Source organism: Rhipicephalus microplus, unplaced genomic scaffold (genome assembly GCF_043290135.1).
Source record: "Rhipicephalus microplus isolate Deutch F79 unplaced genomic scaffold, USDA_Rmic scaffold_20, whole genome shotgun sequence".
In the NCBI taxonomy this organism is placed as follows: domain Eukaryota; kingdom Metazoa; phylum Arthropoda; class Arachnida; order Ixodida; family Ixodidae; genus Rhipicephalus; species Rhipicephalus microplus.
Genome location: NW_027464593.1, coordinates 4,130,689 through 4,143,107, shown reverse-complemented (window position 1 = coordinate 4,143,107; position 12,419 = coordinate 4,130,689).

Below are 12,419 nucleotides of genomic sequence, written 5' to 3'. Positions count from 1 at the left end.
AGCCCTCCACTAAGGCGTCTCTCATAATCATGTGGTGCTTTTGGGACGTTAAACCCCACAAATCAATCAAAAGGGAAGCGCAAAGACAATGGGAAAAGAAAAACAGCACTCTTCGTCGCTATGTCTTTCTTTTCCCTGTGTCTCTGCCCTGCCCTTTCAAAATCAGTATAGTGAATGAACGCTGAGAAAAATAATAAAACATGCAAATAGCATCTCAGCTTGTTAGTATATTTTTGTTTTGAATAGCCTAGAGATGCTATTCACTAATCAGCCCTCGTTTAGCGTCCGCCTCAGAGGAGCAGACGGTATATAGGGTGCTGCTGCTGACCCAAATGCAGCGGGTTTGATTGTGGCCGCGGCGGTCACATCTAGATGGATGCGAAAACGTAGATGCCCATGTGGTGTGCAATGTCACTACTACTACTACTACTACTACTACTACTACTACTACTACTACTACTACTTCTACTGCTTCTACTACCCCATTTCGCTTGCGTTTGTGTTCTCGTCTTTACTGCATTGCGCCTTCGCCAACCCTGTCAACGCTTAGCTTCTGTTTGGTGCGTCGTCTCTGACCGCACTTTCAGCGAAGCGACGTGATCTATCGCGGTCACAATACATCATCTTTGCCAGCCTCTTCTAAGTTACGCGCACTGTTTGATACATCCCACAGAATCTGATAACACACAACAGAGAGCGCCGAATCGACACAACATTATGAATCAGTCAAGACAAGAAATGAAGCTCTCGCGAAAGAAAAAAAGAAGTTGAGGGATTAAAACAAATCACTGAAAGATGACTGCAGGCTGTTCTCACAGCAGCTTTCTGACGTTGAGCAGTATTCATGGACGAACAATGTCGAAATAAAAGGTATTCCAAAGACAGATGGAAAGAGCTGCCTCGCTATTGTGCAGGCCATTGGCGAAAAAGTTGGCTGTGTGATTGCCCTGAGTTATGTAGATATAGCGCACCGTGTACCGGGAAGGTAGGACACGCATATTATTGCGAGGTTCTGTTCAAGGTCGAAAAAAACAGTTTTCGCTGCTAAATCAAGAAAGGCAAGACTTAATACAACAGCTATTGGGCTTTCGAGGAATTCAGTTGCACCGATCTACGCCAATGACCACCTGACACCAGAGAATAAGCGACTTTTTGCGCAAACCCTTGAGCTGAAGAGAGCCAAGGGATGGAAATTTCTCTGGACAGATAACTGCATTATCAAGGCCAGGAAATCGGAAGCTAGTCGAGTACACCGCATCTCTGGCGTGGGAGATCTTGCCGTATTTAAACAACTTGTGATTGTAAGCCCCATTTTACTATACTATAGTCACCGTTCAAAATAGATGCCACCACATTTTCACTCGAACGAACCAAAGAACTTCTCAAGGACAATACGTCTGCATTGTCCCTGAATTATTTTATCAGAAGCCTTCGTAGACACTACGATGACCTTAGCGCTTTCTTTTCAGTTGTCGATCATGCGTTTTCACAGGAACTTGGTTGAATTCACACGACGGCGCCCTGTATGAAATCCCTGGCTACACATCAGAATATTGTCATCGTAAGGGTAGTCGTGGAGGCGGTTCAGCTATTTTGGTTGAATCTTCTGTGCCTTACCGGCAGCGACTTGATTTGTCCTTAAGCACAATACTTCGCAAATACGTTTGCATTGAAACTGACTGTCGTTATTTGTCGATGACCAACCGTAACACCATCATTATATCACTTTACCGATCCCCTTCTTCACCATATGCAGAGTTTTGCGCCGAACTTGAGCTATTGTTAAACAAACTAATCGAAGAGAACAAGAACGTAGTTGTATGTGGTGACATAAACATTAATATCGCTGATCAACAGAGCCAACCCTGTTCTGAATACGTACGTTGTTTTCTTAGTTGCGGTTTTTCGTCCGTAATACGTACTCCAACTTGGTACGACTCCAATACACTGATCGATCACATTTTGGTCAGTATGTCTACTGATGACATTAGAGCAGGAGTATTGGATTTTGCTATCACGGATCATTATCCGATATTTTTGTGTTTCGTTTCTAAAGAGAATCGCCGTAGTAAAACTAACGTGCACACTACTTTTGATTCAAAAGCCTTTGTAGACACCATTCGAAAGACTAACTGGAACGAAATATATAACGAAAATAACGCTGAAACTGCATTCAACTTTTTTTCAGCTATGGTAAGAGAATGTATTAGTCAGTCGTGCTCTGAAACCATAATTAAACAATGGTTCCGTGCACCTAGGAATCCTTGGATTACTAAAGCACTAATGCATTCTATAAGAAAAAAGGACAATCTTCGCGAAAAGGTCAAGACAGAACCATTCAATCATTCACTGAAATGCCGGCTAAAAACTTATTTCAATATTCTGGGAGGTGCCCTAAAGCACGCTAAACGGTAATACTATCAAAGTAATACTAAAAATAATTGTGGCAACACAAGGCAGAAGTGTCAAGTAATTAACAAATTTCTGAACCGCAATGAGCCTAAATCGCACCCAACTGCTATTTCTGTTAACGGAAACAGATACACTGATTCTGATTCCATTGCGGAGGTTCTCAGCTCTCATTTTAGCACCCCTGTGAGTACTAATACAAACACTCAGTCGGAACTTTCACTGTCAAGTCTTCCACGTACTCCTCAATCTTTCTTTTTGTATCCCACGGTAGCAGATAAAGTTAACAATATCATCTTATCATTAAAGAATACTGGCCCAGGGCTTGATCAAGTCTGCTCTTCTAAAATTAAACTTGTATCAAAAGAACCTTCCCCAATCTTCGCCTATTTAATAAATAAGCTTTTCGCGGCGGCAGTGTTTTCTAAAGGCCTTAAAGCAGGGAAAATTATTCCCAGTTTTAAGAAAGATGATCGCGAATGCTGTAACAACTATCGCCCAATTTGCATTTTACCTTTCTTTAGTAAAGTCATTGAAAAACTAATTTGCAACCGTTTAATGAAATACCTATCTAAGTTCGACATATTTTCTGATCACCAATTTGGCTTTCGTCCAGGTCTTTCGACTGAAGTTGCACTAATAACTTTCATTGACAGGAATGAATTGACAATTGATGAAGGTCTTCTTTTTTGGAGTGGTGTTTATTGATTTTACTAAAGCTTTCGATACAATTAACCATGCCATCCTATTTCATAAGCTTGACTGTTACGGCATATCTGGACCACTCCTTCAGCTCATTAAAAGCTATCTTGGTGATCGTACGCAGGTTGTTCAGATAAACCAGAGTTTTTCATCTCCAAAAACCACTAACATTGGCGTTCCTCAAGGGTCAATCCTGGGACCCCTTCTGTTTTGTTATATATAAATGACTTGCCACTTCGTCTGAATCACACTAACGCTCTTCTCTACGCCGATGACACTACTATTTTTACCGCACACAAGGATCCACTCATGCTACAACAATCGCTAAACGTCGACTTAAATAACGTTCATTCATGGTGTGCATCGAATCTGTTACTCATCAATCCCTCAGACTAATTTCATGGTATTCTATTGCCCGCAGTTGTTTCCAAACATTGCTTCATTAGCAGTGACGCTTGATGGACCCTTCATTCATGCATGTTCATCTACTAAATTTCTTGGTGTGGTATTAGATAAGCATGTGAAATTCAGTGAGCATTCCCAGGCCTTAATTCAAAAGGTGTCTTTTGGTATTCACGTGATCATCAAAACACGACCTTACTTCTCCACTGAAATCCTTTTAACTTTATATTACGCATTCATTCATAGTCACCTGTCATACTGCATATCATCATGGGGAAATACATATTGCTCACATGTAAATCATCCAGAACGATTACAGAAGCAAGCTTTGAGACTCATTACTTTCAAACCATTTTCATCTCCATCAGCCCCCCTTTTTAGCAACATGAACATTTTACCTCTGCATAAACTCTTTAGCTATAAAATTCTAATGATCATGTTTCGTATCCCTAATAATGAATTACACATTTCCAGTTTATCGGGAGTTACTCTTGTAAATACTAACAACACGAGGTTTTCAGCTAACCGTAATCTACTTCTGCCTAATGTACGTACTAACTATGGTCAAACGATGGCAAGATTTTCATGCATAACACTGGGGAACTGCTGCCTGTCGATCTCGAATCATGCTCAATGTACTCCTTTAGTAAGCGCTTAAAGGTCTTATTGTTAAATGACTTATGGCTTGAATGTTTTCTTTTGGGTTTCTTTGTTTCAAGCACATTGTCACTCTTGCTCATGTGGCCCTACCTTTTTGCACCATTTTCTTTTAAATATTGCTGTGATTTCGTCGCTGTTTGCTGACTAAAAAGCTAATCCTCTTTTTACTTTTTGTTATGAGGTCCCCCTGACAGTTTTTACTTTGGGACCTCCGATTGCTCATTCGGCATGCAGAAAATGTATTCATAAAACATGTATCTATTTTTAATAAACAACAACAACAACAACAACATCGATGGCATACGTCCACGAGTAGGCTGGGGCACGTCATGCGCGCGTGACCTTGCTTACGCATGTTGCTCTTGGTGCGTGTGTCATGTGATTCTCCAGTCCGGATGCCGAAGAAAACAGGTAAGGGATAAGGCTCACGATGACTAAATGGGACGAGAGGCAATGAATTCAAATTCGATGCTTCGCATCATGGTGTGGTGGCTCGTAGCGAACCAATTTGAAAAATCACCATAGGACAACGCTTTTCATTGGGCACGCAAGAAATTCTAGTGTCTAAATGCAACTTATTATGTCACCTAGGAAGAGACGCTCAAAATAAACTACAAACAAAACAAAAGCTGCGTGCACATCACATTTTTTTACCTGAAAGACCTGAAGGTGCTGCAGCAGATGGGCTACAAGGTCAAAGAAAGCATGCCTTCATTGACAAAACACACTTTGTTTTCTTTATATTTGTAAGCCATTTCATTCTGTCAAGAAACAAACAAAAACAAATTAGAAAAATTATATCTGTTACGACATTCTAAAATTCTAATTACCATTGCGCGAAGAGCACTCTTTCGGTACATTCATTTTCTATTCATTTTCTGATGCACCGAAAAGAAGAACCTCGCGATCAGCGACTGACGTTTGCCTGCTCTGAGGCTTTGCCTAAGAATGTAGCAGTTGTGATTGATTTAGTTTATCGTTATTTTTTTCATAAGCGCTTCCACAGTGTCCTAATTGATTAGCGAGTATATTTTCAGATAGTACGACTAGACAGATGCCGTTTTCCTCACCTGCACAAGGGGCTTTCCTCTGGTCTGCTTCTCTTCCTTTTTAAGAATCGCCAGTCGACTTGTTTTTACGCAACAGCATCTCATCCGTTCCTGTGGCATTGGTCCCAAGTAACGATGGTATTATACGAATGAAGAATCCAAAAATGATTACGACAAAGTTGAGAGCCGCTGCAACTCACTACCAAAGCAGCACATAGGTCAGGCAGTTCGGCAAGTGTGGCATTCTCTGCTTCTCGTCTGACCAGCTCTGTGTTCGAGACCTCCAAAAATGCTCAGTATTCGCTACCAACCCGATGAGCGCATTCATTCCACCTCACCTAGTGTTGTATCCTGTATATAGTACCTGTGCCCCGCCGTGGTGGTCTAGTGGCTAAGGTACTCGGCTGCTGACCCGCAGGGCACGGGTTCGAATCCCGGCTGCGACGGCTGCATTTCCGATGGAGGCGGAAATGTTGTAGGCCCGTGTACTCAGATTTGGGTGCACGTTAAAGAACCCCAGGTGGTCGAAATTTCCGGAGCCCTCCACTACGGCGTCTCTCATAATCAAATGGTGGTTTTGGGACGTTAAACCCCACAAATCAATCAATCAACCGTGTGCTCAGATTTGGGTGCACGTTAAAGAACCCCAGGTGGTCTAAATTTCCGGAGCCCTCCACTACGGCGTCTCTCATAATCATATAGTGGTTTTGGGACGTTAAACCCCACATATCAATCAATCATGTATATAGTACCTGTAGTTTCAGTTTCTGTGTTTGAGTTGGCAACAGTGGGTCCTTGTGATTGTATATATTTGTGGAACATCTAATAAAAAGGAGAGTATGCAACCGCTACCCGTGAGTGCGAGGCATGTCACTCGTTCACTACAATGGCGACGAGTGTTTGAACCCCGTCTGAGAGTTCCCGGGGGATAACCAGCCATGCCCCCCAGATGGCTTTCGCTGACATCGCCCCTCCGGATCCGTTCCTTCCAACACCGGGTCGTCCCATGCAGCCATGGTTCCGATGGTACGACATGTTCAAGGTCTATCTGCTGGCGTCCAGTGCTTCAGAGTTCTCCCCAGAGCGACGCAAGGCTCTTCTACTACATTCCTTGGGACCCGAAGGTCAACGTATCTTCAATACTCTATTTCGCAGGCGGCCGAAAAGACTGAGGAGGAAGGGACCGGAGCTACGCCTGACGTGTATGACTCCGCGGTAGCGGCACTGGCTAAGCACTTCGATGCCACCTGCAACCTGGTCGTCGAGCGCACCCAATTTCACCGTCGAATTCAGTTCCCAGGCGAGTATATTCAAGAATACGTGACCGCGCTAACAGAGCTTGCCGCGATGTGCTCATTTATGTCGCAAGAAGAGTCGCTACGTGACCAGTTTGTTGCCGGTGTGTCTTCGCATCGTATTCGGGAACGTCTTCTGTTAGAAGGGTCTTCGCTTTCGTTCAATAAGGCAGTTGCTCTCGCGAGTCAAATCGAGCAGGCAGCAGTAGAAATGAAAGAATTTTCCGTCTCTGTGCAACCAGTATCTGCGCAGTCTGGCACAAAAGGTGGTTCATCGTTGCAGTCACGGAATTCACTGCCGCGTGCTCGCACTTTCAATCAACGCGATAAGGCAGCTACATCGGGGAACCGCCCTCCATCTCGACAGCGCTCTCCATCGAACTCGCAGCAACACGCGAATTCCTCGTATTGCTTCAGGTGTGGTTCTAAACAGCATCACGCTTCTTGGAAACGGTGCCCAGCTAAAGAAAAAAAAATGCTTCTTTTGTGGCCGTATCGCACATTTTGAAAACGTTTGCAACCAGAAGCGGTCGCAAGCAGCTGTCCGCGAGGTTTCAGTACATAGCCCGTTGCAGGAAGAAACCGTCGAGGTTCCTGTAGTTAAACAGCCTCTTGCATCCGGAATTCACATTAACATTCAAATCGGGCAGGTCGCTTTGAAGCTGTTAGTCGATTCTGGCTCTTCCGTTTCCATTCTTTCAGGCAAGGTGTTTGACCAACATTTCTCTGGTGTGCCGCTTCTTCCTGTTCCTAGTGTGACGCTTCCGGATTATTCCAAAAGACCAATTTCGGTTCGAGGCTGCTTCTTTTCTGAGGTATTTTTCGAAAATCGCAGCGCACCGCTTTTGTTTTATGTCGTCTAAGAGGGTACTTCTCTCGTTGGCTTGGATGGTATTAAGGCCTCGAATCTGTGTATTGAAGGCTTTCAGCTGCAGTGTATTAAAACCAGCACGGTACCGAACGCCGAAGTAGCTCGGACATGTCCCATAGAGCCGTGCATGCAACTGCCGTCAGCACTTCAGCAAAAGTTTTGCTCGCTCTTCACAAATGAGCTGGGCCTTGTAAAAGGTTTTGTTCACAGGATTAAGACACGTGCGGGTGTTCAGCCAGTAGCATCAAAACTTCGCCGGCTTCCTTTCATGTTACGACCACGTGTGTCTTCCGACCTGCAGCGCCTGGAAACTTGGACATCATTGAACGTATCGATGCGTCAGGATGGGTGTCCCCTATTGTAGTCATTCAGAAGAAAGGTGGAAGTATTAGGCTTTGTGTAGATTTACGCGAACCTAACAAGGTAATCGTTCCGGACAGCTTTCAGCTGCCTCACATGGGTGAGTTGCTTCAAGCCTTGGTGGGTGCCACGCACTTTTCCAAACTCGACTTTAGCGTCTGCCTACCAGCAAGTTCCGCTGGATCCTGAGAGCAGGGACTTGACAGCTTTTATAACACATGAAGGGCTGTACTGGTTCAAACGCGTTTGTTTTGGGCTAGCCTCAGCGCCTGCTGCTTTTCAGAGTATCATGTCTCGAATCCTTCGCAATTGTGCGGTTGTCCTCTTTTACATCGACGATGTAATTATTTTTGGTAAATCAGCTGAGGAGCACCTCAAGAACTTGGAGGCAGTGTTGCAGCGTATCAAAGACGCAGGTATGAAGCTCAACAGCAAATGTGTGTTTGGAGTTCAGGAGCTCGATTTCTTGAGCCACAAGGTGACACCTTGCGGTATTTCGCCACTGTCAGGAAAAGTGGACGCAATTGTGGAAACCCCAGTTCCAAGAAATGCCGCTGAACTCCGCTCTTTTCTTGGGTTGGTGGAATACTACGCCAAGTTTGTGCCACACTTGGCCGAGATGGTAGAACCAATGAGGGCTCTTCTTAGGAAAGGCGAAACCTTCACCTGGTCTGATGAGGTGGATAACAGTTTCCGCGCGGTAAAGGAGATAATATTGTCAGATCTTGTCTTGCACATGTTTGATCCTGAACTTCCAATTATCATTTCCACTGATGCATCCGAATGTGGTCTTGGAGCAGTCCTTCAGCAGCACGCCGATAATAAGCTTCGTACTGTTGCTTTTGCATCACGCATGCTATCTCCGGCTGAAAGAAAGTACGCATTTGGCGAGAAGGAAGCACTTGCATGCATTTGGGCATGCGAGCATTGGCATGCATACCTGTGGGGACGAAGCTTCACTCTCCGAACAGACCACCAGGCCCTCGTTTCGCTTCTGTCTTCGCAGGGCTCAGGCCGACGCCCACTTAGAATTGCACGTTGGTGCACAAGGCTACTACGTTACAATTTCACGGTGGAGTACCAGAAAGGCTCATCTATGAGTAGCCTATGCTTTTTCGCGGTTACCCGTTCATATGGCAGATGGAGAGCTGACTTTTGAGGAGGAAAATGTTTCCATGGTTCAACCAAGTTGCCTGACCAAAGAGCAGTTTGAACAAGCGGTTCTTGCTGACGCCACTTTTCAAAAGGTGAAGGAGTTTGTAAATGGGTCTTGGCCGTCACACACAGACTTGCCGGAAGGTCTGGAACCTTATTTCAGAGTTCGAGACGAATTGTCAGTGGTGAGCGAATTGTTGTTGCGTGCAGAGAGGCTTGTAGTTGCATCATCTCTTGTGGCTCAACTTGTGGCAACAGCACATGAAACTCATCAGGGTATCGGACGCACCAAAGCCCGACTTAGGGAGCAATTTTGGTGGTCCCGCATAGACAGTCACATGGAAGAAGCAGTCCACAATTGTAGGATCTGTCAAGCAGCAGAGAAATCGGCAAAGACGTCGCCTGCCTCGTTGCAACCTGTCGAGCTATCAGAGAGACCATGGCAGAAACTTGCAATGGATATCGTTGGTCCCCTGGAGAGGGCGCCTCCAGATTGCAGATTTGTGCTGACACTCGTAGATTACTTCTCAGAATGGCCTGAAGTACAGTTTTCAAGAGAAATTTCTGCAAGAACCATGACCGAGTTCCTGCTCAACGTATTTGCACGGGAAGGTTATTCTGAAGCGATAATCTGTGATAATGGGCCCCAATTCACGTCAAAGGAATTTGTCAACTTGCTATAAGAACGAGCGATCCGCCTGTCGCACTCATCTGTTAATTACCCGCGGACAAACGGACTGATCGAGCGGTTCAACCGCACGTTCAAGACTTACCTGCAACTGGCCCATCTAGAACAATGTCCACTGCGAACTGCTGTGCGGGATTACCCCGCCGCATACAGGTGTACACCACACGCCACAACAGGAGTGGCCCCTGCGGTACTTTTACATGGAAGGCTGCCAACAACGAAGCTTGACATCTTCGGCTTATCGCCCAAGTCCTTCGCAAACGCACCCTACCAGGAGCTGGACAGGCTGCGGCAACGTGTCAAGCGCAGGCAAGAGTACAGCAAAGCCTAAACCGACAGGAGGCGAGCGGCAAAACCGACAACAGTGGCAGTAGAAGACATGGTGCGGGTGAAAAAACCATCGGTTTCATTCAAAGGTGACATCTCTTTCTCGAAGCCAAGGAAAGTCGTCGAGCAATGCGGCCCAGCACCCTTCATTCTCGACGACGGCAAAACATGGAACGCGGCAAAGCTGTGCAAGGTGTCTGCTCGGCGCCCTGGCGACAATGGCCTGCAGCAACATTCTGCAGGGCGTGAATATTCGTTCCATCACGATCCCGTTGACGCGGCGCTTCTCGCTGCATCATGGCAGCCAGCGTCCGCCGAGGCAAGTGCTCCCGCAGTGAAACCTGTGCCTAGTGCAGACTACGATTTCCGCTCGTCCACGAGACCAGCCGCCGGACAGTTTCCTGCTTCAGAAAGTGTTGCACGCCCGCCCGTGAACACTACAGAAGAACCTGTGGTGTCGTGCCCACCTGGTCGTCGCATTCAGCCGCACCGAGAGAGATGGCGACCGGACAGATATGGTTATAAAGTGTGAATGTGTAAATATTCCTTAGTTTGGTGTACCTGTTACCTAATGTATTCAATATTTTTGGCATGTGTATAGATAGTTTTGTGTGTATATATATTGCTGAGAATTTCTTGTTGTGTATTTCTCGTTCCACATACTGTGCGCGATTAACCCTAACGTACTAACACCTTCCCAAAATCAAAAAAAAAATGAGGGAGGGAAAATGTTGTATCCTGTATATAGTACCTGTAGTTTCAGTTTCTGTGTTTGAGTTGGCAACAGTGGGTCCTTGTGATTGTATATATTTGTGGAACGTCTAATAAAAAGGAGAGTATGCAACCGCTATTCGTGAGTGTAAGGCACGTCACTCGTTTACTACACCTAGGTTGTGTTAAAGCCTCATTCGGGGTGTCGATGTCAACTTGACCCCTACTGAGATATTAGATATGTTTTCAGAAGCAGGAGTGATAGCGTACTGTAGATGTAGTCGAGTTGCGGACAAGAACAAGGTCCCAACGGAGTCCGTGATTGCTACAATTGCCGGGTCGAATCGCCCAATTGAAATCAAAGCGTGGCCTTTAATATACAGAGTGTAGCCGCTATCATCTCGTCCCCTACAGTGTATTAAGTGTTGGCATTATGGGCACATAGTGAAAGGATGCAGGTCAGTACCTAGATGCAAAATTTGTGGTGAGACGCACAACTCAAACGACTGTAAAAGTAAAGAAGAAAAGCGCTGTCTTTGCCATGAAGCACAGTGTGCTGATAACCCAAATTGTTTAAACAAGGCACGTGAAATCAAAATCCTTGAAATTTTAGACAAAAGGCAATGCTCCCGAAAGTATGCCATTATTGAAATTCAGGCCAGAAATCAAGGGTACGCAGGAGCAGCTGCCCGCCGTAACCTAGCAATAGAAGCATCCGTTTCCCTATCAATTGCGGTCATGATCGAGAAGGCTGTGGATAAGGCTGTGCAACGCAGTGCTACCACCCTGTGTGAGTCGCTGTCGCACATTGTAAATAACCAAATCGCATAAGTCTATGGAGCACAGATAGATATAAGTACGGCTGTAGACATTGTTTAGTCTGCACACCTGACAAGTGCGGCAGAATCTGAGATAACTCCACCGAATGCACAGTCTGCAGAGCCTTCTGGGGAAGGCGTTCAGAGGCGAAGCGAGGGTGCACACAAGATATGGACATGGATGTCAAATGACTAAAGCGTTCTAGATCCCCCTGTATCAAAAACCTGGCTCACCGTAACATGTAAAAAGCAAGAAATACCAGAAAGACAACCTTTCAAAAACCAATTTGCTAAAAGAAAATATTTTAGATAAGGTAGTTGCCGAAACCATTCTAACGAAATCATAGGGTCTTCTGAAATTATACATTGGAATTGCCGATCTCTTCACTCAAATATAACAGATCTGTTATACCTCTCTTCCAAATTCGATCCGGCTATTATTGCAATACAAGAAACTTGGCTTTCCACACATCAATTATTTCACCTACCCAACTTCCAAACCTTTCGTCTAGACCGTCCATCCAAAGGTGGAGGTTTAGCTTTCTTTATAAACAATAAAACTTGTTTAAAAGTAAAAAACTCATACAAATGTATGTCTTCTGAGTGCAAAAGTTTCGCGTTAGATATTACCTTGCTAAGATACTGGCCTTTCTCGCTAATAAACGTCTACTTTCCTGTAAGCGTCCAAGACACGAGATTGTTAGATATGGCTGCTAATTCAGGCTGTAAAGAAAGATTATAGTTGGCGACTTCAATTATCACCATACACGCTGGGGTTTTAGAACAGATCAGTGTGGACAACGGTTGTGAGAGTGGTCGGTAGACAACAACTTATTGTGCCTGAACGCTAGAACTCCCACATTTATTCGAGGTCATTCACGCTCCGCCTTGGATTTAAGCTTTGTAAGCTCGACTAATATTAGTACACCGTGGACAGCCCTTGATATCTACTTCAACAGTGACCACTTTCCT